This window comes from Puntigrus tetrazona, chromosome 6 (genome assembly GCF_018831695.1).
Source record: "Puntigrus tetrazona isolate hp1 chromosome 6, ASM1883169v1, whole genome shotgun sequence".
NCBI classification, from domain to species: domain Eukaryota; kingdom Metazoa; phylum Chordata; class Actinopteri; order Cypriniformes; family Cyprinidae; genus Puntigrus; species Puntigrus tetrazona.
The window spans coordinates 10,773,062-10,799,548 of NC_056704.1; the positions used below are offsets into that span (position 1 = coordinate 10,773,062).

Consider the following 26,487-nt stretch of genomic DNA (forward strand, 5'->3'; position numbering starts at 1 on the left):
TGTGTAGAATAATATTAGCAACTTGATTTATCCTACAAAAATATTAATCAAAAATAAATAAAAAATTACCACAGGACAGGACACTGATATATGGGCAAAACAGCGTGGTTAAGACTTTACATTGGCCATCTCAGTGGACTTTCTCAGCTTCCTTTAGAACAAAACATTCATTTTTTGAGGCTTTTGGTTGATATTACTGGTCTGATACATAATGGAACACAGATTCCCTTTACAAGCCCGAGAAAAAAACCTTGTGCTTATTTCTGAGATTAGAATTTGAAAGCTTCAAGATGGAGACGTGTTCTTTTGAGAGGCCTGTGGAAGCTGGGTTGCTTCTGCTCCAAACTCTTTCTCCTACACATTCTATTATGACTATGTTTTTATAAATTCAGGGCAGGTTCATGTTATCACTTCACAGATTAAAAGCTGTTTCTTTAGGAACATAGGGATGCCATCCTCATTAAATCTGCATTGTTAGTATGATACCAGAAATAAAGCAGTCTCACCATCACTGACAGGAACCAGCTGAGGATAAATTGGCCGACTTTCACAACACAAACTTCGTGTCTCCTGCCTGAAGTCCTCCATTCACTCATGGAGTAAATCATGCTAACTCAGATTTGTTTAATAATAATAAAAAGGAGAATATACCCACATCAAAACATGTGGGAACAGATGTGTTATCACCTGGCATAACCACTTTTACAGTATTCATTCAATAACATAATTGCAACCATTGCATGTTTTATGTCTTAGGTGTGTCTTATTCATATCTAGCTGTTCCTTAGCTGTGAGAAAATTTTCAGCGCTATAAGGATAGCTCTCTCAGTATATCATGCAATTGTGTAATTTATTGGCTGTTTCTGCACTGAGCCTTGAGGGAAGACACAGTTGACTTCACCTCTTGATGGCATTAACACCTCTCTTAAATCACAGCGCTGCAGTACTGTTTCAGACTCACCACGACGTGATGCACCTGTTTCCTCAGTCAGCGCCAGCAGCACGTTGAGCTATAGTAGGACAGAAGAGTTGTCTGCTCGCCTATTGATGTCTGGCCTGAGGTAGAAGAAACAGCTAAATGAATTAATTGAGCCTTTTATTCTATAGTAGAAAGCATGTGTCAGCCCTCGCTCAGCTGTGGTTTGGCAAAACAAGAGATTAAATGAGGATGTTGCAGAAGATTCAGTGAGACAGATGATTGTGAGCAATTGAGCAATTTTCTTTTTGGCACAAATTACCAGTGAGTTTTACTTATTTTTTTACAGATGGCGACTCAGAATTTATAGTTTGATCATTGTTGTGAATTATTTTATTACAAACTTACTGGCAGTTGTTTGAAGCGCTTCTATTTTATGTATTTAGGATTCGCGCTGTGTCATTTAAAGTACAATTCATATAAGCTTCACAGTCTGTCGCACTAGACCTGCCACACCGTAGAATAAAACAGAGTGGACAGGTAACATGCACACACACAAGAAAGAAGAGGGATTTCTCAGCTTTGTATCCCGACAGTCTGCCGGAGTAAACATCAGCCGGATCTTTCCATTTAGTCTGCCAGGAGAATGTACTGCTGAGATTGCAGTCAGGTGAAGAGCTCTATGACAAACATCTGCTTACCTGTATGTCTGAAACCAAATTCTTGTAGTCCCTGAGGAGGAGTATGTGCCTTACTGAAGAAACCCTGTTCACCTTCTCACGTCCTGTTTGAGGTCTGAGAAACCACTAAAGGAGCATTTTAATAATCTGAAAATGTCCACCACTCAAAACAGTATTATCTGGCCGACACACAGTATAAGTAAAATGTGTATGTTGTGAAATATTAACATTTTAAAATTAAAAGCGTATATAATATATTCTTGTGATTTTTGTGAAATTTTTCAGGTAGTCGTTACTCAGTGTTGCTGTCACTTGATTATGAATGTGAGTATTTAGTTATTTTGTTTATATGCAAATATTTGTATTCACTGTCATAATTGCTTCACAATTCATGCGTTTCTTTTGGTTGTTAAGTTGAATAAAGCATTAGTTTTACTCAAAATAAATAAAATAATTGATTCGATTATATTTTTCTAAAATATGCTGGTGTTTAGGTCAGGTTGCTCAATGAACTTTAGTCAATTTATTAGGATTTATCTTAAAAGTGAGTGCTTTCATTGCGCGAAAAGGAGAAAAAAAAAAGGAAAGGCTACAAAAATACCAGTTTAGGTGTTAATTACATCGGATGAACCTAAAAAAGGAATTCTGGAATCTACACAAGTCTATTTTTGTCTTTTTGTCCTTTTTGAAGCGTAAACAATTGCATAGATAACTGAAGGAGGTATTCCTGCTTTCTCCTTATGAGGATTGAAACACAGGTCTGCTGCAGCCCTAGATTCATGGCCCTCGTGCTGGCGGCTGTTTTTTTGAAGCTCCAGTTAAAGTGTCTGTACACTGTTAACACAGATCATAAACAGAGCTGTAAACAGTGCAGAAACCATGACATTCCATGTGCACTGCTCGCCATGACATCTATTCTCCTCGGCGACTTCCAGCTCTGCTTGCCCGGGTATGAGTTCGGAATTGATGACCTCAGCAGGGGTGGCAGTTTCTGTGTGGAGGGCAAGTGTTTGGGCTGGATTCTGAGCCAAACCAAACATACAGGTGAAAAAGAAAATGAGCAGGAAAGATAGAGATTGTTCAAGCGTGGTAGCATGCAGTTTGAAGTGTAAAATAATGTAATGCAATGAAACAATTGTACCTCTTTTTGTTAATATGCATATAGAGAGAGATATAAGAAGTTTTTGCAAAAACAGATCATACGATATTCAAAAATCATGTTTTAGGTTTGTTATCATGTTTTTATTATGTTAGTGTTAGCTATTTTTAGTTAATTTTAACTCTAATTAAAATAACTAAGAGATTAATTAGGTGTCTGTTTTGTTAATTCTCTCTTTATATATGCATTTAGTTGGAGTCTCAAAATGTATTATACAGTAAAAGTAATAATATTTTAAAAATTGGACAAAATGAAATGCCAAATAAAAAAAAACTACAAAGGTAAACACTTTAGTTTAGAACAAATCTCTACTATGAAATAGCTGCTTATTAGTATACCTCTTATGGATTTATTGGCTGTTTGTTATAGTACATATTGCAAGCACATATTCTTCATGACCTTACTAAGTATTAATAAGCTGAAAATTAGGAGTTTATTGATGCAAATGTCATAGCTAATAGTTTGCTAAAATATGATGAAAATAAGAAATTGGAAGGAAGCACCTGTATATAAATCTTAAGATCTCAGCATGCAAAAAAGGCATTGCATTCATTTCAAAACCAAACACAATATAATGTTTTTCTGGGGGATGTATGATACATGTTGCATTTAAATTTTGTATATAATTTTAGTCTGCAAATGCTGCAACAGATTGGAATTTCGGTTGTATATACAAAACACTGTAACATTTTATTTTATTTTATTTAACAACTAGTTGTTGCTTATTAGCATGACGTTGTAAAAATATTTAGCCATTTATTTGTAGTAATTCCTTACATGTTTAATGCTTATTCTACATGACCTTATTCTAAAATAATCCTACCCAATACCTAAACTTAACTACCTTTACTAACTATCAATAAGTAGCAAATTTAGGAATTTATTTAGGGAAAAGTCATAGTTAATAGTTCCCTATTCTAAAGTGTTACAAGAAAATACTGCAAGTCTTTTAGCAGACCAGCATGTCCAATCAAAAAGCTAAAATGATTAACTTTCATTTTAGCTTGTCTCTCTCACAACATGCAAACTACTCATGGTAGCATTTCTAGCAAATAAGGAGCAACTCACAGGCTGGCAGCACACGGCATGCCTGCAGACTCTAAAACAGATCTGCATCCTCTCGCTCCTTTGTTTCTGCTGCTGTACCACCCTGAGAGGTGCGACCCCTTGGCACTTAAGGCTTGATGGGTCCGGTAGGTCTGTCGACAGGACCACCAGCGGTGAGCATGGCCTGCTCGTCCCTGAGCAACAGTTCCCACAGTAACGGCTCTTCTGTGATTAATGGCTGTATGAAATTGCATGCGTTTAGCCATGCGCTTTGTCCTGGACCTCCTAACCGGATTCTTTCTCTTGCCGCCCCAAGCGAAGCTTCTGCCATATCTCAGAAGGAAGAGTTATGAAGGACGTAGCAGTGCAAATACACTCACATGGATTCAAGGTGAGCACTAAACCAATGACAGATTTTATAAGGTGCTCTGGCAAATATTGAGAGACTGGAAGATGTTGGAACTCTAGCCTTAAGTTTGATAAATGAGATACACTCTATTTGCATTTATATAGAAGAAAGCAGCCAAAAATCCTGCTGACCTTCTTTTTGAGAGATGGCGAGTCTTGGTTTGAAATTAAACTGAGCCCTTCCCTCACTCATTTCAAGGCAAATTTGTCTTTATTTACCTTGCAAACTGTGGTACTTAGAACATGACCGTGTTTGGATTTGTAACTGTTTGTGGTTTGGAGCTGCAGAGGCTTGTTCAAGATTCAACTGTACACAGAGCCAGGTGTGCTTAAGGCTATTGACTTAGATTACTCGATACACTGTGAATGTATGTACTGGCATCAGGGAATGCTAAAAACAAGGCTGATAGGGTTAGTTTAGATAAGATTTCCAGAAAATCCGAGCAGACTGAAAGATTCTGGTGCTTTGGACAAAGCTTTAAAGCATTCATTCAGTTACTCACGAAAAAATGCCAATCTGGGCTTATTGGAAAATCGCGCTTGGGTCATGTTTTGCAAAAATTGCGATATTACTACATAGCTTTTTGCTTGTTTCATTACACAAAGTGAAATGTCAGCGAGTAGCACTAAAAGCATGTTCCACTTGTATCAGAAATACAGACAGAAGAGATCAGAAAGGCGTTCATGAATGAAAGCGCGCTTTTTTGTTAAAAAGAATGTAACACTTACGCTAATCCCTACAATAAACTAAGTTCATTAGTTCTAATAAGGCATGTGTGAGATAAAATGCGGATTATGGTGTATTTTTATCTTAAAGTCTTTTAAGCTCTTTTCATTGGACCCATACTATATCTGCACATCAGGTGAAGTACTTGAGCATCAGAAAATACGTAGAAACTAATTTACGTAGCATAAATGAAACAAAATGTATACGTTCTGAGGTCAAAATACAGCATTATATAATTTTAATAGTTATGCATTAATAATACCTCATTTAAATATGCTGTTAGCTATGCAATATACAAGCAGTTAAATATTAAGGGTATTCAATGAGGCTTTACAGTGTCACTAGATTTATACCCCGAGAGCGTTAATGAGTACGCTTTCATAAAAAGAAATAACTAGACTGCCAGATTTAAAAAAAAAAAAAAAAAAAAAAAAGAAAAAAAAAGAAAGAAACTGCACCAGGTCATCTGTATTAACCAGACTTGACTCCCACTTAATCCAGGATTTCCAAAGTCTGTGAAAAAGGCCAGGTTGTGGTCAGAAAGTGCATCTGCCCCTGACCTCTTTAGAAACCAGCAGGCTGTGAGAAAATAACAGAAATCAGGGGATGTAGTAATGAGTTTGCTATGTACAGTATGTGCTCGAACACGGTGGTCCTGCTGTGTTGTGTGATGTGGATGTGGAGCTTCTCTATTAAAAATGTGAATGATCCTAAACGATGCTAATTAAGATCTACTCAAAATAAGGATCAAAGCTGCATTAAGAGGTGAGACAGAATGCGCTTAAACTAAATTATCAGGTTTACTCATCTCAACTGTTAAAAATGTTAATATGCAGCTGGAAAGTAGAGTGCAGGTATGGCTGTCTTACAGGTCCATTTAAACAGATACATTTTCACCAATCAATAATGATTAATTTGTTGAGCACATTTACTTAAAGGCATTTATTGATCAAGTTCTATTCTCATTCAATTTTAATTCCAGAAAAAGGTTTTCATGCCCTGCAGAGTATATTATTGTAATTGGACGTTTTGAAACATATCTAATAATTATATTTGTGAATAACACTACAGCATTTATTTAGCTTTTCTCGTAATCTCTACTTGCTCTGTACATCATGCTGTATTATAGTAATTTATTCTTAGCCATCTGTATTTTCATTTTTATGCACTTTTTACATTAAAAGATTGTAAACAGTTCCTTTAACATTTGTTCCAGAAATGTGTGCTTGACAGATTGCATCTGGATGTTATCTCACAAAACTTAAAATGACTTTCACAGATAAAAATAAATGTTTCTGTTATATATATAAATAAGCTGTGTATAAAATGAAATTCAGACTCATATGAAAATATTGTGTGCCTCCCTCATTTATTTAAATCAGTATTGAATTAAGATGTTTTAAATACAAATGTTGAGTTATATTACATGATTTTAACCTTAAAAATGTAATCTTGTTGCAAAGTAATTTCTCTAACACTATACAACATAACGTTTGATGGAATTAGAAATATGAGATTCTGACGGTAGGAGTGATAATACTTTTTGCTCAAAGCATATAGGTATATAATTATTCTTTATTAAAATGTGGAAAAACAAACAAACCAAGACCAGTATTTTTGCTGATAAGGGAAATTCGAGTTTAACTCACAAGCCGCTTGTGTTATGACCACGATACTCCAAGGTACTCTTTCTGACTCGAATAAAATTGTGGTGTTCTCTGCTGATGATTGTTTTTAAGACCACCATGTACTGCTTGTGGTAAAAAATAGGACAGTGGTTAGACAAGGCCGTGCTTTTTTAACCCAGACTGTAGGGCTCCTTTTTTACCGTGACATAGGCAGCTGCCAATCACAGCAGATATCTCTGGGCACTCCGTTCAGTTCATCTTAGGATTTGTTGGTGTTTCTTCTCAGATCTTTTGGCTCCATATATTTATGCTATCCAGCGGGCGGGACTCTGGCAGATAAAAAGGCATGTATTGGATAGTCAATCGATGGCCTCTTTATTTATTTCCCTCCTGTGTGTTAGGGCTGGAGGAAGTCCTTCAACATGAGAGACTGCTTCAAACATTCTACCAATTTTATAAGCTAGTTTGATGTGTAACACATAGTAAGGATTACAACTTATACTCAACATGAGTCTATTTTTAACCTCTTTAGATGGGATGTGGACATCTGAGTCTGTTTAACGTCAGAATTTGGTTAGTTTGTGCAGACAGGTGCTTGTTGAGACATCCAGGGCGAGCTTATCGTGAAGGACTACGTAAACCTCAATACCAAGTGTGAGACTTGTTTCTTGTCTTTCAAAGTGAATCAAAATTATAATCTCTAATTTAAAATGTATTATTTTGCTTGGAGTTTTATTATTATTATTATTATCAGTTGTTTATATTGTCTTCAGAAATCTAATGTATTTTATTTATTTTGTTTGTTTAAATGAAATAGAAGCTGTAATATGGTATAAATATTAGATAACAAAAGAAATGTTGCCTTGGAAACTGTTTGAAATTTAAAAAAAAGGATTCTAGTTAGTACAAAAATGCACAAGCGGAAATGAAAAAAATCTTAAAATAATCATTGAAATAAGCGTGTAAACAAAAAATGCAGCAAACAAAAAAATGTGAAAGTGTTAAAGTATTTACACTTTTCATATGTGTGAATGAATCAGACTATTGTATTATTTATTTATAATATTTTCATACTTATGGATATTTTGGGAACAAAGGACATATTGTTTATGTTAATTTGCAGAGTGTATATGTTAATATTGCAACTCTTTAGAAAATGACCTGTACAGTAGCTAGTGGGTCCCTTTTCTGTATGGTTAAGACCAGTAGGCTGCATTTTAAGGCGTGATAGGGATGCCACTTTGAAGTGCTTTTCAGCTCCTGGCCCTGCCACTCACTTTCCCGATCTCCCTTTCCCCACTCCTCCGCGGCCTCACCGTAACCGTTTATTTATCTGAGAAAGTGAGCTGTTTCACAGGATAGCCCTGGCTGAGATACAGTATCTGGTTTCCGCATATTGATGGGTGGGAAATGGAGAGATTGCAGAGCCTCAAAACAAACAGAGAGGACAAAAAGCAGAGCGGAGTTAGATGAGGAACAGTAACACACAGCCCTGTTTGCAGTTTTTATGAACCTAGTGTAGACAGTTGGTGAAATTGCACCTCAGCTGTGTTTTTCTTAGTTACTGTAACTGGACACACATAGATATATCACTCTTGCAGACTTTTATTCGTCTTTGAGATTATTATTATTATACTGGTGAAACATCCCTAAACATTGAGTTCGTAGTTTTTGTCAAAAGTATCTCATTTGTCCTCATAATTTAAAAAAATACTTAGAACAGACAGAAAACATTATATTTTACTATTTCTTTGGACTGAAAACTGTTCTATATAATCAAGCTAGTTGTATTTGAACAAGTCAGACTGCAAAACCTTGAGAATAAAAAATGTAGAGTTTGGTGTTTGTACATGCTACTGAAGCCTTAGATGTAACTGCCTTTAAATATATGAACTTTGTCATTTAAAGCTATATTGACACAAAATAGTGTACACTTAGCAGTGTCTCCATGATGTTTTTGTCACTAGTCTGAAAAAACACTTTTAAAACAAAAAAGCCCAAAATCTCAAAATTGACGATTGCATGAAAAATGGTGCATGAAGATGCAGTGTCCTAAGTGTGAGTTGATTAAGTTTAACATTTTAATGTGTGTATTAAATATATGATATAATTTTATATCATTTTTATATGAATACATGACTTTTATCTAATGAACTACACTGAAATGAAACATAAGCAAAAGCTGAATATAAATCAACTGCTCCAAAACATTATGTGTAATTACATGCACATCACAAATTGTGCAGTATATCTAAGTGACATTATCTCATCTCTCTCTTGTTTATCTACTGGCCAAGGGACTTATAGAGGCTTTCCACAGAGATAGCAGAGCTTACCTTTGACCTTACGGTTCTGAGCTGTGGAAGTAATGTATGAAGCCCAGTCAAGAAACAGAACTGAAATGATGTTTTGAAACTTTTGTATAGACGAGTCCAAAAATGCAGTGTCTCTGAACACACCATTACACTTGGCTTTCATTTAAGGTAACTCACATTTGCCAAGGCCTACCTTTTTTTCCCAGTGGCGTCTGCTCAGAGACATTAAAATCTCATTAAGCCTTGTGGTGCAGTAATTATCATTTAATGACCCAGTTACAGTGTCACCGCCTGCACCTTCTGCCGTTATCGGTAGGAGGCCTCTGCATTATCAATCCTTTCAGACAATAAAACCTGCACCTGCCTCTCACAGTTTGCTTTTGGTAATGGCTCTCAGCAGGTAGATATCTGGACAGAATGTGTCTTGTGTTACTAAGTTTGACAACAGGTGGAAAGTTTTTTCCCTCTCTGCTGCTTATAAGTTATTATAAGTGTTTCAAGGTAACAGAACAAGTGGTTTTCCACTCTATAAATACTGGAATGCCAGTTGGAACTGGGACAGTATAATGAGCATTTATTGTAGTAATTATGCTTATGGAACCTGTACCAATGTAATAACTAAATTCAATCATTGTCTGAAGTCATTTAAGTGGAACAAACCAGCTGATGAAATATGTTTAAAATTTCTGACTTTGGTGATTGTTATTGTTGGATAAACTAATTTCCCTGAAAGAAAGTAATTACGATCACTGTGGCATTGCCAGGCTCCCAATTTTCCTTTTGAAACGGGTTAAATTGACTTGAAACTTTAGATAATGATGTTTAGTGCGGCATGTCATTGTGCTGGCACAGATAAAGGGTTAAAGCAGGTTATGGCGCACATTGTTTTATCATTTACCAAGAAAATTACCATCAAAATTACCCTTGTTAGGTTTAGAAAATATGTGATAAAAATGTATTTAATAAGCTTTGTGATTTAGTTTGACCATCTGTCTTGTGGAAGATCTCTTGAGAAAGCGTGGCCTGTGGCCACAGAGGTCGCCTTTCTTCACACGCAATTAGCCACTTTGAAGGCTCACGCTGGGTGTCTGATGACTTTAACATGAGTGAAAAACAGCTGATTATACTGCAATGAGCTTTTCAAGAGAAAGCCTTTAAGTGATTCTGGAGTAGTAGGGAGAGGATGGCGTCATCCAAAATGAGCGGAGGAGTGAGGACAACGGTTAGAAAAAGAACAATAAACATGTCATGGCAGGATGAATCGGCAACCTGGGCTTTAGATTTACAGTTTTAGGAGCTTCCTGTCTGCTCCCGCTCACACTGGGAGAGACGGTGTGCAGGTGAACATGTGGCTGGGTGGAGAAAAACACTGTTGATGAAGGTTTGGACAGCCGCCCATACAAGGCTTTAGTAGCACGTCTGAGAACAATGGAAATAGATGGAAGACGAGTTAGTCTCGTTATATTTGTATTCTGGCTGTGATATGTTTCTACCGTCCTGGGTAATGCACTGAACACACTGTATGTAGGTCTCCATGTATTCATTATCGTCTTTAGATAAATTTACTTTAAGATGGAGTGGTGAAGATACAAATCAAATATTTTCCCAATTAACACTGACAGATGAACTTCAAGCATGTTAGAAAATCACGGGCTCCACTAGAATTAGGTTTGCATACCAATATATGTGTTTGACTCTGGTTTGGGAGTAGCTCTCCCATGAGACTCCTTCCTACTAATTAGCGGCCTGTTATAACACTCCACAGGTCAATGCACTGAAGCGAGACCTTGAAAAATGTTTGGGTATCCCCTCTCACTGGCTGATGGACACCAGGGGTCATTTCCAGGCAATCTGTTTCGATGGACCAACAGACTTCCCATGGTCTTTCATACCTTCTCTCCCCTGTTCCACTGCAGTCCCTGCTTGCCCAACTGAAGTCATTTCATGCTCTATAAATTTTATTGAAAAATCCGCTGCAGTGGGTTGTGTTCCAATAAAACAGCAGTAGGCAGCATTAGCAGTGAGCGGACCAGTGGAAATCGGAGGTGACATGGCATGTGACATCTGCTCCCAGAAGGTCTGGTCACCCTGAGACCTTCCACCATTAGTGTGAATGAACTCTGAGAAGGTATGTGTGTGGGGGTAAATGAAAGAGGGCTTAGAGTCTCACACACAGTGTGCGTATATTATTTATTGCTAATGGGGCTAATGGAGGAAGAAAAGGTCAGATAGTAAATCACATAGAAACTCTGGGTATTCCCCGATCTGCATTTGCTTGTTTTATTTATTATTCTTTATTACTCACTTTATATAAACACATTTTACCTGCTAAAAACACAAACAATATAATAAGCATAGAATATAGACTTAATAAATATAAATCGTGTGACTCATAAACACATTCATATGTGCAATACTTGATTCTTCAAACCTCAACTACTAAAAGTACACAATTTCAAATGTGGTATCCCAGAGCCATTTCGAAAACCATTTATAGAAAACACCAGAGATATTTGAGTTTTTGGGGAACTAGCGCTGCTATGCAAATACCACAGCAGGTGGTAAACTGGATGTAGACTGTGGAGTCGAGTTGCTGCCAAGACAGCAGTCGACTTCTCATAGATAGACTTTTCATTCGCAGAGAAAAATTCATCTGTCTTACAAACTTTCTGCAAATCATCCTTCAAATCCGGAGTGTGGAAACATAACGATCGATTCCTCCTTCATAGACTTTGATTTAGTCACCAATGTTTCTAGGGATGAACTTTCCTTTCTGTAGTGTAGAGCTCTGTCTCGAAGTGCTTCTATGTAAAACAGTTAGGAAAAAGGAAGTATTCGGTTTGAGTGTGGATAAAGCTTATATTATACGTGAGTATGTCTGTTTCCACAAGCTGTGAATTTACTTCATTTGAAAAAATGTAGAATATCAGAAAAACTGTTTTACTTGAATAAAGCAGCCCTTCTATCCAGGTCTCCAGAGAACAAATTGCCATTTCAGTAAATAAATAAATAGAAAGTGTAGCCACTGTACATTAAGGCTTAGACAAAACCTTTCGATTGGCAGATGCAGGGTATCCACAGCAACATTTATGCTGTGCAATGGTTATTCTTTAAGTAACTATTTTTTTTTTTATCCAGCGTCCCAAAAAGTTTTCATAAAATGAATCGAAACACATTTCAACCTGTGATTTGGCTTTTAAAGTATTAATTAAGGAACTGTGGCAGCAACAAAATATGACTCAGGGCTTTTCTTGGCGGGGAAAATTAACATAATTTTCAAACGTGGTTATTTTCCCATAAAACACTTACACCAAAAACTCTGCAACATTATCAATGACTTCATTGACTAATTTGACAAGATAATAATGTCTTCATAAAGAGTTCCCCTCTCCTTCTCTGAGTGCCAAGAGAGCTGCATGTAGTTAATGCTGTGGCTCAGATTTCCAACATTCAAACAGATGTGATATCTGTGACAAGGAGTTGAGCAATCACTTGAACACAGAACTAAGCCCAAAGACACCGAGCTTTAGCAGGTGCCTTTTGACACCACGTCCATTTGACTTTGCAGGTTCTCCAGTCGGCCAGGTTTGCTCAATGGCCTGTGGTACCATTAAGGTTACACAAGACCCTTTTCATTATTATTGTTGGCAATGTAACAGGAGTGCTGCTAAGTTGATTTTGTTTATTGCCTCAGATCTTTTAGGTGACTGGCCTTTAGTCTAGTTGCTCATGATGCGTAGCTCAAGAGAAGATTTTTACGATGTTTAAAGCAGTGAACCAAGACAGACCAGGTAATAAATGCGAATTTCCTTTTTAACATCTACTTGGACAATGGAATGCGTGTTCAGTGTCACACTTCATTCATTAGCATCTAAAGTATCTAATGGAATATATAGCAATTTTTCCATCGTTTGCAATCTGCTTCTGTAGCGTGATCCAGCATTATGAAGTTACTGCATTTGGCGCGTAGATCTGAGGGGCGTCCCAGAGAAAAAGCATTTTGCAGATGTGGGTTGCATGTGCATTGAAATGGCAGTATTGTGGTGTAGAAACTCTGCATTTTGTGCTGTCGTTGCCTGAAAGCTAGATCTTTTCTCATCTTTGTGAGTCAAAGCTGCGCAGTCTGGGAATCTACACTAAATCCCAGAAGGCTTTCACCCAGGCTGGGATGAATAGAGAGTAGCGCTTTAGTCTGCTTCTGTATAATTCTTACAACCCCGAATCACACAAAACAGACATCCTCGAAAGTTCATTCAAGGCAAAGAAACAAGCCAAAATAGCGCCTACTTGTTTATCTCTTTTGTTTATGTGTCTCTTCTCTCTCGTTTCCCCTTTTCTGTCGTCGTAGAATCTTTATCTCTCTCTGTTATTTCTTTCTCTTTCTCCCTGTCTGAGCTCATACAAAAAGCACGTTAGAAATAGATGCACTCTGCTTTTTATGCGCTGTTATAGCGTATCGCCTTCTTATCACGTGGTGGTGCACTAACCTGTTGGAACAGCTGATCAGCACTACTTGAGGAACAAGCTGGTCATTAAATAGTTACTAATGCTGGAAAGTGGAAGTCTTTATTTAATGAGTTATAAAACCCTTGGAACCTCTTGACCTGAAACCCTTATTAGGTTCCAGCATTCCAGAACCATCATTCTTATCACACTGGCTACTTAATGTCTTCGCAACAAGAACAGACAGAAGAGAGGAAGAGTGAGATAAAGATAGAGGAAGATTATATAGAAAAGATCAAGAGCCTCTGGCGTTTACATTATAGCAGTATCAGAAAAAGGTTCAACTCTACCATATATACTGTATTGACAGAAAATATAATTAATACTAAATAAAGTAGCACTCACCCATAGATTATTTTAAAATGAATGAGATGTAGATCCAGGATAAACTGGACCACAATGCAAAAACTCACAGGAAGAGGTGTCTCATGTTGCTGTGATTGGCTGAAGTAATAATTAAATCATATTTTTAGCTGTGCTGTAAATCAGCATGAATGGAGTCACACTGCTGAAATAGAAAGACAAGTTCAAAAATAAATAATTCACGAACTCAAACATAGCCACTTCGCTTGTTATGAACTGAAATAAACTTACCTGAATTAAAAGTGCTCCATAACTGTGACTGTGAATTAAGGGACAGTTCTGCCCAAAATTGAAAATTAAAAAAAACAAAACAAACCTGCAACTTGTAAGAGAATACATTGAGGTGTTAAGATATGAAATGATCAGTCTATAAAAAACTGAAGTATTTGTACACATTTTTACCTCTTATATGCTACAATTCCACGACTGTCTAAGCTCATTCACAACATCGCGCAAAAATATACACATAGATATGTTTGAGTTAAAAAATCTTTGTTTGTGTTTCTACTAAAGAAACAAAATCACTGAATCTTGGATGCAGGGTAAGCAGATGTAAATGTAACATTTTGACAATGATCTCTTTAAGCAAATGTTTCTACCATACTTTGTTAATATAAAAAATTACATAAACATGCTTTCAATTCATGGTTTGATGCTTGATAAAGAAATATAAATTGTAACACAAAAGTATTTTGTAATATCAAAAAAAAAAAAAAAAAAATTAATTAAAAAAAAAAAATATATATATATATATATATATATATATATATATATATATATATATATATATATATATATATATATATATATAAAATTTTTATTTGTTAGTTTTTTTGTAAAATATAAAAACAAACCTAGAGAGACATGTACAGCTCACCTTGTCTTTTTGGTGGTTGGATGATTTTGATCTGATATATTAAGCCAGTGGCTGGAAGTGTATTAAAGCATGTGTTTTTGTATGCACTGTGGTCTGAGCCCCTCCAGAACCACCAAAAGTCGTATTCATAAATTCATTGCAAAACCTAGCATGTTTCATTACTAACCAAAGCAGTCATGCACAGCAGTGCTCCTGGGCTCCCATGTGGATGGTTATAATTATGAAGAACCGGAGTACACAAGTCATAATCGAGCGTTCTTCAGCCAGTGATGAATAATGCAGCGGATATCATCCCAGGAGTTGGACTCAAATTAAGGAATTGTGTTAATGCGGTTGTCCAATAAAAATGTACACATTTGCGCACATTCGTTTAAGGTCAGTGTGTTAGTGAACTGGGGTTGATGAGCATGAATACAGATAAATATGCTGACCCTGGACATGGCTTTTTTTGTTTCTTAGAGATAAATTTGATTGAAAGGTGCAAAAGGTGAAATATTGGGAAAATCATTTATGAGATTGTCTTAGCAAGGCATATTATTAATATATTATTGATATATTTACAATGGGAAGCACAAAATATCTTAATGGAGACATGATCTTTACTTAAGATCCTAGTAGTTTTGCCATTAAGAAAAAATCAATCATTCCCGTACCCTCAGTCTTGGGCTGGTTTTGTGTTCCAGGGCCATGTATGTTTTAGTTGTTTTACTCCATCGCTTTGGGTCTCCTCCTCCTTTAGATATCTGCTTGAGCAAACAGAAGAACAGCAATGAAACTTTCACGACTGCATTTTTGTTACCTGTTTTTACTTATAACAATAAGAACAAGCGGGTAAATGAAAACGGGAGATGTCGTGTGTGTGTTTGAGTGCGTGCGTGTGTGAAGTGATTCTCTGTTTGACCTCGCATTGTCTTGAATTGGACTCAAGGGGCAGGTCAGATCCGTTTGACTCCGGGAGTTCACGTACGGAAGGTGGAAACCAAAAAGCTCGGCGCTCTTCAGCTCTCTCAGCATGTTGGGCGGAGAAGAGAGGCACTACAGGAAATGTCGTCCTGGCCCAAAGTATACTGTTAGACGTGCAGGACGTGATCCTCCCCCATGTGTGTCCACACCCAGTCCGTCTGATCAAAGAAGACTCAACTGATGTCACGCTCTTTTTCTGGCTGCCTCGACTCCTCTAATCTTTTATTTGTTTATTCCATGCCAAGGTGATAGTTTGGAAATCTAACACTCTTTCACTCCACGGCTGGAGGAGAGGAGAGGTGGTACCTCACTCTAAACATGTGATTTGTAGGTTTTTCACTTTTAGGGACTCATTAAAGCATTCCAGATTTGGTCGTGATTTGGCTAATAGCTGTTTATATTTTAAGGCTTCTTTTTTTAATGTTTACGTTTTACTTCACAAAAGGTGCAGACAGCCATACCGCAAAGAATAAATAATTTTAGACAGGTATGTTTCTTGTTGACAAATGTCAGGGTCTTTGGAACAATCCAGTATAGCACAATCACCTTGATATGTTTTAAAGTCTAAATTTCTTGCACATGTATGTAATTTTTGTAGTTTTACATTATACTTTATAACACAATATTTCTGCCTATATGTGACCCCTGACCACAAAATACATTTTATGGGTCGGTTATTGTTTTTATTACCAAAAATCATTTAGGATATTAAGTATTTTGTAATTTCCTACCATAAATATGTGCAGTTACAATCTATGCTATAGAACTCTGGGAGATTAAATATAAAAATTTGAGAGAAAGATTCCCATACGAGCACAAACTGCACTTGAAGCGTATCTGTATTTGTAGTGTTCCTTAAAAATATTGAAACAATATTATTAGACTGAATGTGATGGATAATTTCCCTTAATTGAGAGCATAATTGAGAGCATTTCATGAATTCCATTCCATCACTATGAATGCGATTTGAAACTTTAAGCTTTAAAAAAAGACATAAAAAGCATAATAAAGGAATCATCTGAGTCTTTGTGATAACTGTATTCCAAATGTTGGATGACAGCTTAAATACCAGGAAAAGATAACTGCATTTAAAAAGATTCACTGACACTGTCAGAAACACATGCATGTGCCTTCAGTTCTTTGGCCTCTCGAGTGCAAACCACTGAATATCTTTGGTTGGCCACAAAACCTGATGCAAACGTTCATCATTGCCTCGGTGATGAAATGTACCCATATGTTCCTCGAGGAAACTTTTTTGCCAGTATTGATTTAAGGCTGGAGCAAAGCCTTGAACGGCACAACATCGAAAAACATGTACAGGCATACACACATACACAGCCCATTCCGCTCACACACACACACACACACACACACACACATGTCGCCCCAAGCTACTTAGAAAGCACCTCCCACGCAACTTTGCTGGAAAGCGAACGAGCCAAAACAAGGCTGGTGTGATATCTAATATTTTCTCATTAAGTCTTACAGGGCTCTTGGGCTAATCGCATTACATAAAAGGGCACACAGATTACAACTAAACTAGGCATGTTTCTCTTCCTCTTCCATGTTTGTTTAAAAGCCCAGTGGATAGCACCCCTCGGCCTTAACTTCTTAGTGTTAGGTGTTAGTATTGAGTCTGGTGGCACCGGCCCAGTCAGAGGAAAGATCTCACGCCCTGGGTTAAACTGACATATGACTGGTGATTTTTGACACTAAAGGTCAAGACTTACACCTGAGGCGGTGTTGGAACAGACAGATTTTACATGCCTGAGATGTTTCTCTGCTAAGGATGTATGGAGCTGTGAGTGGATTCTTTAGCTCGTCCACGGAATGGGTTTGTTTTCCAGCGTTTGATTTAGTGCACCACCATTTTAGCAATGCTTCACGGGCGTGTTGTTTCATTCATAAAAAAAGTGTGTAGTGCAATCACCTTCTATTATGAGCCGCACATTTCCTCCCTTTGAGCCTTTGCTTAGATTTCCATCAGTTTTTACATTAAATATATTACAGCGTAAGCTAAAATCCTTGAAATCTGATACATTCGATGCTCTTTTCACCCCTTCACTCAAATTGTTGAAATATAGCTGTAATCTCTGAATTATGTGTGAGGGTAGCGTCTTTTATCTTCACTCCGTCTGACAGACCGGAAAAGGCCAATGAGTGTTGAGTGCTGGACCGTGTCTCTGATAACTGAGGAGAATTACAAATGGCCTCTAGTCTGACACTGTTTATACAGCCTTTTACAAATAGAGTAGAGAATTAGCATTAATCTCCTCGTTGGGAAGGTTACTTTGGAAATGTATTAGGTTACGGATTACGAGATCATATTTAAAATAGGTGTAATTACTTTAAAAGTGCTGTAACTTTTCCAGTTGCTTTATTAAAAAGTATTAACAGATTACATTTGATTACTGTTGAATCCTTTTGAAGCGTTTAAAGCAGAGCGGGCTTTACTTTATAGTGGTACTCAACACTGATTACTGTCAGACCCCATTTAAAATCCTTCATCACTTGTTTCATAACTAATTTAATTACTTTTTCAATGTATACTTAGTATAATTATTTGTATTGTGTAATATTGCATGTATTTAAGTTGTCAGGTTACTAGTCAGTTATTCAAAAAATATAATCCTAAACACGCTCCTGATAAATGGGATGCTGTACAGCTCTTTTCACCATCTTCAACTAAATGCATCTAAAACCAAAACAAATCTTGGTCTATTCAACTAATCGAACAAATTTTCCTCAAACACTCTCTTAGTGTTTTATTAGTTGATATAGATCATGTTTTCTTGGAGATATTTCACATTATGCACTGCTGCTCAAGTTTTATATCTATTAGATAAGTTTTGTTTAGCAAAACGTCTCTTCTACTTCTAATTAAAGGTGCTAACAAATAACCAAAGCACAACAAAATCCAAGCTTCTGTACCCCACATACAAGAGAACATTTCTTAAAGGCAGTAAAAACCAATTAGCTGCACTCCAGAAGCTATCGCCTTACACTCTTTCCTCCACGGCTTTGCGTGTTTATCAGACTCTCAGTGAGTAATGAGCCGAACTAAGAGAGGACGGGAGACAAAGCGCATCTGGTTTGGCTTTCTCCTCCAACCTAGCCAATCAGAAGAGTCATCTCACCCCTTTATCTCTGCCCGGAGTTTATGCCATTAAGTGGATGTGTAGCTACAAGTGTGGATAGCTTGTTTTGTAGGCTTCACGATGAGGTTTCTGCGTTATGAGCCTGGAGTGAACATACAGGTGATCTTCCGTTCAGCGGTTGGAATACCTCCATAGGGATGGGGTTTCCTCCACTTCCAAGAACTTCTGTAATCTTGTTCCGTCACATGGCTGACATTTAAGTGTGATACGCTTCTGGGCAGATGACGCGACAAGATTGTTGAGTCTGAAGCTCTTCAAGATACATCAGAAGAAACGCCCCAGGCCGAGCGAGGTGTGAGGCGGGTGTCAAAGGAACAAAGCAGGCAGATGCGCAAGATGTAAAGTGAAACAAAATGTGTCTGACAGTGAGGTGGTTGTTGGGGGCGGCGTAATGTACAGCGCTTTGTGTTTGCTCCCATTGAGGCAGCCACCTGAATCCTGCGTGCCTGTAAAAGCAGGTGCAGGTGTGTGTGTGTGTGTGTTCACACAGACAGAGGTCGTATCACAACAATCACAATCTCAATCATGAAACCAGATGAGAGTACTGGAAACAGCTTTTCCCAGCTGCCTATGTATGTTGAGTTGTTTTCATGAATGAGGGCAAGAGGAGCAGTGGGCCAAATGCCTGTGCTTCACATGTTGACAGTGCAATTTCCTTCCAGTTCTCTTAGGTGCATAGTGATGCCACAGCAATGTTTCCAACTGTTATGCTCACACACACACACACACACACACACACTATATATATATATATATATATATATATATATATATATATATATATATATATATATAGACAATCAAACTAACAGTAAATGATAAATTAAATCAAATCTCATAATTTAATCTTTTAGTATATGCATTGGTGCAGCAACTGCAACAAATTACAATCTAAGACACGCATGCTGCCAATCCATATAAACATCACTTCTTTTACCACAGATTGTTTTTAAATCATGTTGAAGAAAAAGAATACAGCTGAGAGGTTTTTCGGGTGATGTCATTGCAATAACAGATTTTCTCATTACTTTGGTAAAACCTTTATTGTGATTAGTTTTTCTCAGTTTTATGCCTGCCCAATAGTAATATATGGAATTTTGTGCTTTGAAAAAGTAATAAAATGTAGTACTTTTTTTTTTAATTTCAGAAAACATCTTGGATTTTCTGTTTATCAATAAGTTCAACAGAGTGTAGAAATTTAAGAGCGAGGGCACAGTGGATTGCATTTGCCTTGTTAGCAAAAGTGAATAATCCACAGCTACAGGGTAGGAAGGATCAGTTTCCACTGGGATCAAACAAGCAGGCCCGAATTAATACCAACAGTATACCTGTTTGAAAGCAAACAAGCCGTGCATGGAGTAAGTTTGAAGAGGAGACACTTCTGGGACGGCCAAATTATCATTCTTCATGTCTGCAGGCATCTCTAAAGAAACTATTCCAGGATTTGAATTTGTTTTTTTGGCAAAGAGAAAATCCATTGGAGATGAGGCAAGTATTTTACAGGAGATGCTAAGTGATTTTACCAAAAATAAAAAATAAGAAATAAAGAGTCCTCTTTCCAACTAGATGGCATTTACACAAATGACAAACAATGACTAAATAAAATAAAAAAATAAAATAAAAAAATAAATCAAGTGCGCTCAAACATTATTTACATTTTGTGTAAGATTTAAATCATGAGATTAATTGTAACTTATTTTTGTTATATTTATCTAATGCTTTTATAAAAAAAATACACATTTTATTTTACATTACATGCATTTTGATTAATACTTTTACAAGACCATGCTAATACAATGCATTGTTACTACATGGATTTAAGTTGGTTATGGTGCTATAAATGCAAAACAAATATTTCTTTCGGTCATACTTTAATAATTAACATGTTGGCTTTAGTAACAATTATTTACGATATTTAAAAAAAGCGTTTTATCGTTAAACATTTAATCACTGAAGGGTTCATATATTTAGTCGATCCTTAGCATTAAGTTAAATAATAATAAAAAAACCCCATTGTTTGGTTCCAGTCTTGGTGAAGTTAATGCATCTGCTTTTGCTTAAGTTGTTATGCCTTTCATCCAAAATGCTTATTTTGTCTTGAAGTCTCTAGCATCAGACCAAATAAAACACTCAGAATGTGTCATCAACCGCCTACTTCAGCAGTTGTCTGTGCTTGAACAGCCCAAAGCATTTTGGTAGGAGGTTGATTTATTGTTGAATAATGCATGAGGAGGAGCCACACCAATGTCTCACCCAGGCTTAATGAAAGAGAACATGTCACACACAAATCAGTCTTGAATAAACATCAGACAGTAATTAAACTTGGTATGGCAGCAACTTTATTCCATTAGTAAACAAGCAAGAACACACGGCTTCCTGTGCATAGTGGGGATTAGGAATGAAAAGCGGTAATTGGGGCCTTGTCTGATATTGCTTGGCATCTTTGGAAAAAGAGCAGGCCTGAGTCAGAAAAGAAGCTCAGGAGCCTCATTATCAGAAGTTAATTCCCTGTCCCACTTCATCTGCAGTCGGTGAAGACATAGCGCAATAAAGTGAGGCCTGTATCTGTGCTGCATAATGATTGAAAACTTCTCTTGATTCTTGCTTTAGACTGTCAGTGACTTTCACAGCCTCGATGTATGTAATCATGTGTAACAGCGCCTACAGGTGGTACTCATTAACAAATATTTGTATCATTTCTTTTTCAGGTTTAATATAAATTTGTGTGTCTAAATATCAGTAAATAGCTTATCTAAGTAATCTGAAAATGTACATTTGGTAAAATAATGTAAATCTAAAGTGGAAAGTGTAGTAGTAACCATTTACGAGGTAACACCAACACAATTAAATAACTAACATCATTTCAGTGTTTGAATGCTGGAAATGCATTCCACAAGTCTGGTTCGGTATTTTATGAATATTATTTTGAAAAATGAACACTTATCAAAAAAAAAAAAAAAAAAAAAAAAAAAGCAGCAACATTTCAAATTAATTGACAATTTTATGCTTGCTATTTTCTTACAAATATCTGTTCATCACTGAATCATCGCCCCAGTACATATTTAGTGTCATTTGTTAACGTGGATTCGTATAAACTAGCAGCCAACAATGAGCAATACATTTTATTACTGTATTAATTCATCTTTGTCAGTAAATACAATTGCACTTTTTGTTGTGCATTAACTATGTTAAAAAACACAACGATTATAAATGCTGTAGAAATATTATTCAACATTAGTTCACGTTAACTAATTGAGCGTTATGGCGTTACCATTATATTTAACACGCAATGCTTATTCAAACGCAAATCAGCACATTAGAATGATTTGTGAAGAATCGTGTGACACTGAAGACTGGATAACATGCTAAAATTCAGCTTGCCACTCCACAAGAAGAAATTGCACTTTATAGTATATTAAAATAATAATAATAATAAAATATATATAAATGCAGTTATAAATGCACAAATAAATGCAACTAAACATTTTAAAATCATGTTATCCCTTTTTAATATTATGTTGTATTGTTCTACAATTTCATGCAGTGATAGTTTAAACACCATATCTTTTTTTTTTAGTGTAGCATTCCACCTGTGTTACTCACAGTATTCAAGATACTAGCCAGAATAGTCTTCTGATTTAAACGTGCTTGTTTGTACGACAGAGGGTATGCCGTTTAAGCAGATGCACTCTTCTTTGTTTCCGTTTCAGCAGCCTGCAACTGTAACCTCCATGCGAGTGTATGCGTTTCAACATGGGCTTTATAAACTCTCCGGGAGGAAAGCGGAGAGTCTGCCTGAACTGCCGTCACAATGGGCGGGCATACTGCCACTACTGCAGAGGCTACTGAGAGACATGTCCAAGCCATCTCTCTCACAGAAGGCCTTGCAAGGCGCAGAGGGTACTGAATCCCCCCCAAGCACCACAGGCGAAAGGCGACGAGGTTAGGTCTTGGGAGCCCAAAGTCTGCAACTTGTGCCAGCGCTTCCGCAGGAAGCGGAGCGCTACGTCTAAGCGATTAACCCAGGCTGTTCCACAAAGAAATTCACACAGTACCACAAAGGAACCAATTAGGTAGACGTGACCATTCTTAATGCGTTACCCCTCAAATGAAGGAGTCAGCAGGTCCAAAGGAAAATTCTCACATTCCTGTGCTCCTCAACTGAGTCTCTGTCAGCATGCAGCCCAAGGATGGGGATGTGGGTGGGGAGAGCGGAGGAGGAAGGTTACAATCTTTCGACTTGTAGAGTTATTGGGATTCATTTGGGGATGGTTTGACTAAGGACAAGCCAAACAAACCTTGGGAAGTGTGAACTGATCCTGGGTACAGGTCAGATGAGTGAGGAAGAGGTGAGGAGTTAGGGAGGACCCAGACGGGAAGGAATAAGCCAGCAGCTTTCCCACAGGTGTGCAACGCTGGCTGGCGAAAGCACGCTTGCAGGAGCTGTCCGGAGAGAGAAAGGACAGGCTTTCTCACCTACTTGCCTTCGGGGCAAAGATGGCTGTGCAAACAGGCCCCCGTCACACCTTCTCATCTCCTTGTAACAAGGTCCATTCCGCTGCTGTCCCGTAGCCAGCTTAGGATCATTACTTCCACCTTTGCTCTGGGTAAAGTATTAGGTCCGTGCTTGAAAGTTAAAGGCTCTGCTCTTCCAAACAGATAAACAGGTAAATAAATAAAAGCATCCATCAACCTGACAATGAAGCGGCGGGAATGTTTGCATCGTGTGAATGTTATGCTTGAAGGCTGAACAGAGGTGTTGTTTTCCATGTGCATGAGTCCTCATTTACAACATCCACACAACAAGCAATTAACCACTGCTGTTATATAGAAGCGGCTAGCGTTGTAAAAGAAGTTTGATTTATATTTAGATTTAAACTGAGCTGGAGAAACAACTAAATATTTGAAGATTTTTAAAAGTTGTAATTTTGAAAGCCAGGCATCCCAACAGGTAAATGTATTTCATTTTACATTTACTTTTAATTCAATTTGAGACATTTGTATTATTAGTGATATTTATCGTATAATTTTAGTTTTAAAGTTGTGCATTTTATATATGAGTACAGACTCATAGCAGATTTTCAACACCTTAAAATGTTCAGATGAGGCTGATTGATTTAGGCACATTTTCCTTACAAATTCAAACATCTTTAATTAATGTAAAAATTTTTGTTCTCTAGGCTGAGATCATTCACCTGATGAATAAAAAAGATTAATGAGCGTATAATAATATTCTCTGCATGGAAGGCATTACAAAAATACAACCTAACCAACATATCCATTCTACCATACTCCCGAGACTGACATTTACCCCTCTCTGGGCTCTCGTTTGATTCTCCTGTCGACTTGGAATGCAAACAGACATTCATCATCCGACTGTGTGTTCCGCTAACCCCATGCTATATGTCTTGTGGGGAAGAGAACTTCTTTTTGTTTTTACTTCCTTTCTCCTGTGGACAAGACTTGATTCTTTCCAGCATCCCATTACTCTCATTTGGTAGAGAGTCTGCACTGTGGGGATATGATGGCTGGTCCGATGATGCATTTAATTGCAGAATTCTGCACACACTTCTGTAATGCAGTGTGCAAAAGGAAAGATGAGTCTGAAGAGAGGCCAGAAGGTCATCTGCGAGCTTGAATATGTTGTTTTAAAGTGACAGATTTACAGGACGTGACTCAGTCAAGCTGGCATTAGATCACTCTTAGGTTTCAGTTTTCTGCTTTCGCAAGGCTTCTGTAATTAAAATCAAGGGTGAATAATCCTGGGGTCTCTGATGACCCTGGGCCTCTTTACTAACGTTTTATTAAAATGATCTGCTTTGCTTGGAAGGATTAATGAACTCTTCAGTTTCCCTGAGATTTGAGACAGAGGCCATGGAGGATTTCAGGCACTTGGAAGTAGGGTCAACAAACCAAATGGAATTCACTAATGGTTCAAGGAAAACTTTAAAAAGAATAACAATTAAAATAGCCATAATACCCTTTAGATTCTTACAGAATTAATGTCTAAACCCTTAAAATATTCATGTACTACTATGAAAGATGTATTAATCAATTCTGGATTAAAATGCATCATTGTAAACCATAACCATTGCTAACTTTTTCTAATACATGCGTATCGAAAAGAAGATTTGATGCAATTGTAAAAGCATATTTCAAATTGACAGTTCTAAAATGTTTGCTGCTGCTGTCATCCGTTTACATGCACTTTGTCTGTCTCTATCACGTTTCTCATTGCTCTAAGCGTTCTTTATAACAATAAATCCCACATTTGTTCTGTTTTGAGTCAAGTCATTTTATCTTCAGGTTCAACTGCCTCATCAGACTTTTGTTATTTTATGCTTGGAACATTTATCACTTCTCCCTTTTCATCACAATAGGCACAAGCTCAAAACCTAAAATATTTTGCCTTGAATCTTCATCGTTACACGCTCCGGTTCTCCTACATGACACACTCTTGAGGATTAAACACAAAAAGCACTGCACTTTTCAAATGAGAGAGACCTCCTGTTAATCTCGGCTGAATGTTGCTTCATTTTAAACAGTTCTGAAAACACATTTCATGCAGTTTACAAAATCTGTAACCAAACAAGACATTTTACGTTGATTTAATCTGAAATTTGCCAGGTTAGAGCCCTAATGTAATTACAATCAGCTTACTGTCCAAGTTACACAGCTGTATTAGGTTGCATCAAAACAGATGTACAAAAAAGGATGTGTGGCAATTATAGAAAGGTGACAAATGATACGAGCATGATATTTAATTCCTGCCAAAAAACATTTTCACAAGCTAAATATGCACGATGTATTGCAAGTTAATGAAAAAAGGGACAAGTGTGTTGTAATATAGAGCACCTAACTCCCCTCATGTCATTAATTTAATGTATTTCACCACATATTTTCTCTTTTTCTTTTGACAAATCCACACATAATCAGAACATTGAAATAGTGGCAACTATATATTATAAAGGTAGCTCCAGGAAAACAATTGCAGTGTTTCCGTTCTCAAAAGTTCAAATCTGGAAGGTGCCTGCTTCTTGTTTAATAAGTATTTTGTTGAAGGAAAGTTCATTTCTTATCATTCCTCATTTCTAAATATGTATGACTTCATTTCTAGCGTGGAACAGAAAATAATATATTTTCAGAATGTTGATAAGCAAAATGTAGCTTGCTCAGATATTCTTGAACCTGTAGCCTATTGTCATGATGACATTGTAACAGTCCACGTTTGTGTGTTTAATACTCTGCGAATGACTGGTGATAACCAACCAACATCAAATTCATACAGCTTGTTCCAGGGGGTAACAGAAACCTTCAAATTCATAAAGAACATCATTCATAAGGAACAGATTCTGCGCACTCTGTATTAGGTTAGAGCTTCTAATGAGACTTCAACCGTCTGATTTGTGGCACCTTCACGAACCACACTTTAAACACACAAAGTGAAACAGCTTTGCATTGCAAGGTATCTTGTTCCTCTCTTTGATTATTTACCCCATAGTTAATTATTCTGCTTAGGAAACATTTTCTTCATCGTTTCTAGTACCCACTGGAGTGTGTGACTCCTTTGGAAGATTAGATTTGATAAATGAGCCATTTTGTTTTTAATACAGTAAAGCACACTCCAGATCATAAAAGTGTAGGCGCCCTGCAAACCATCAGCCACACGCCGGACCATACGTCACCCGTTGGGCGGATGTTAACAGTTCAGACATTTTTGGTTAGCTTGCAGTCTTGATTTCA

The 26,487-nt window shown here is 37.1% G+C and overlaps 1 protein-coding gene and 1 pseudogene across 2 annotated transcripts in view; one reads left to right on the forward strand and one right to left on the reverse strand.

The window, feature by feature from the left end:
- Positions 1-22,593, forward strand: part of LOC122346897 — a 30,853-nt pseudogene extending 8,260 nt beyond the window's left edge.
- ntn1a (netrin 1a) overlaps positions 1-26,487 on the reverse strand; it is a 255,680-nt gene that overhangs the window by 193,216 nt on the left and 35,977 nt on the right. The gene's annotated exons all lie outside the window — the stretch shown is intronic.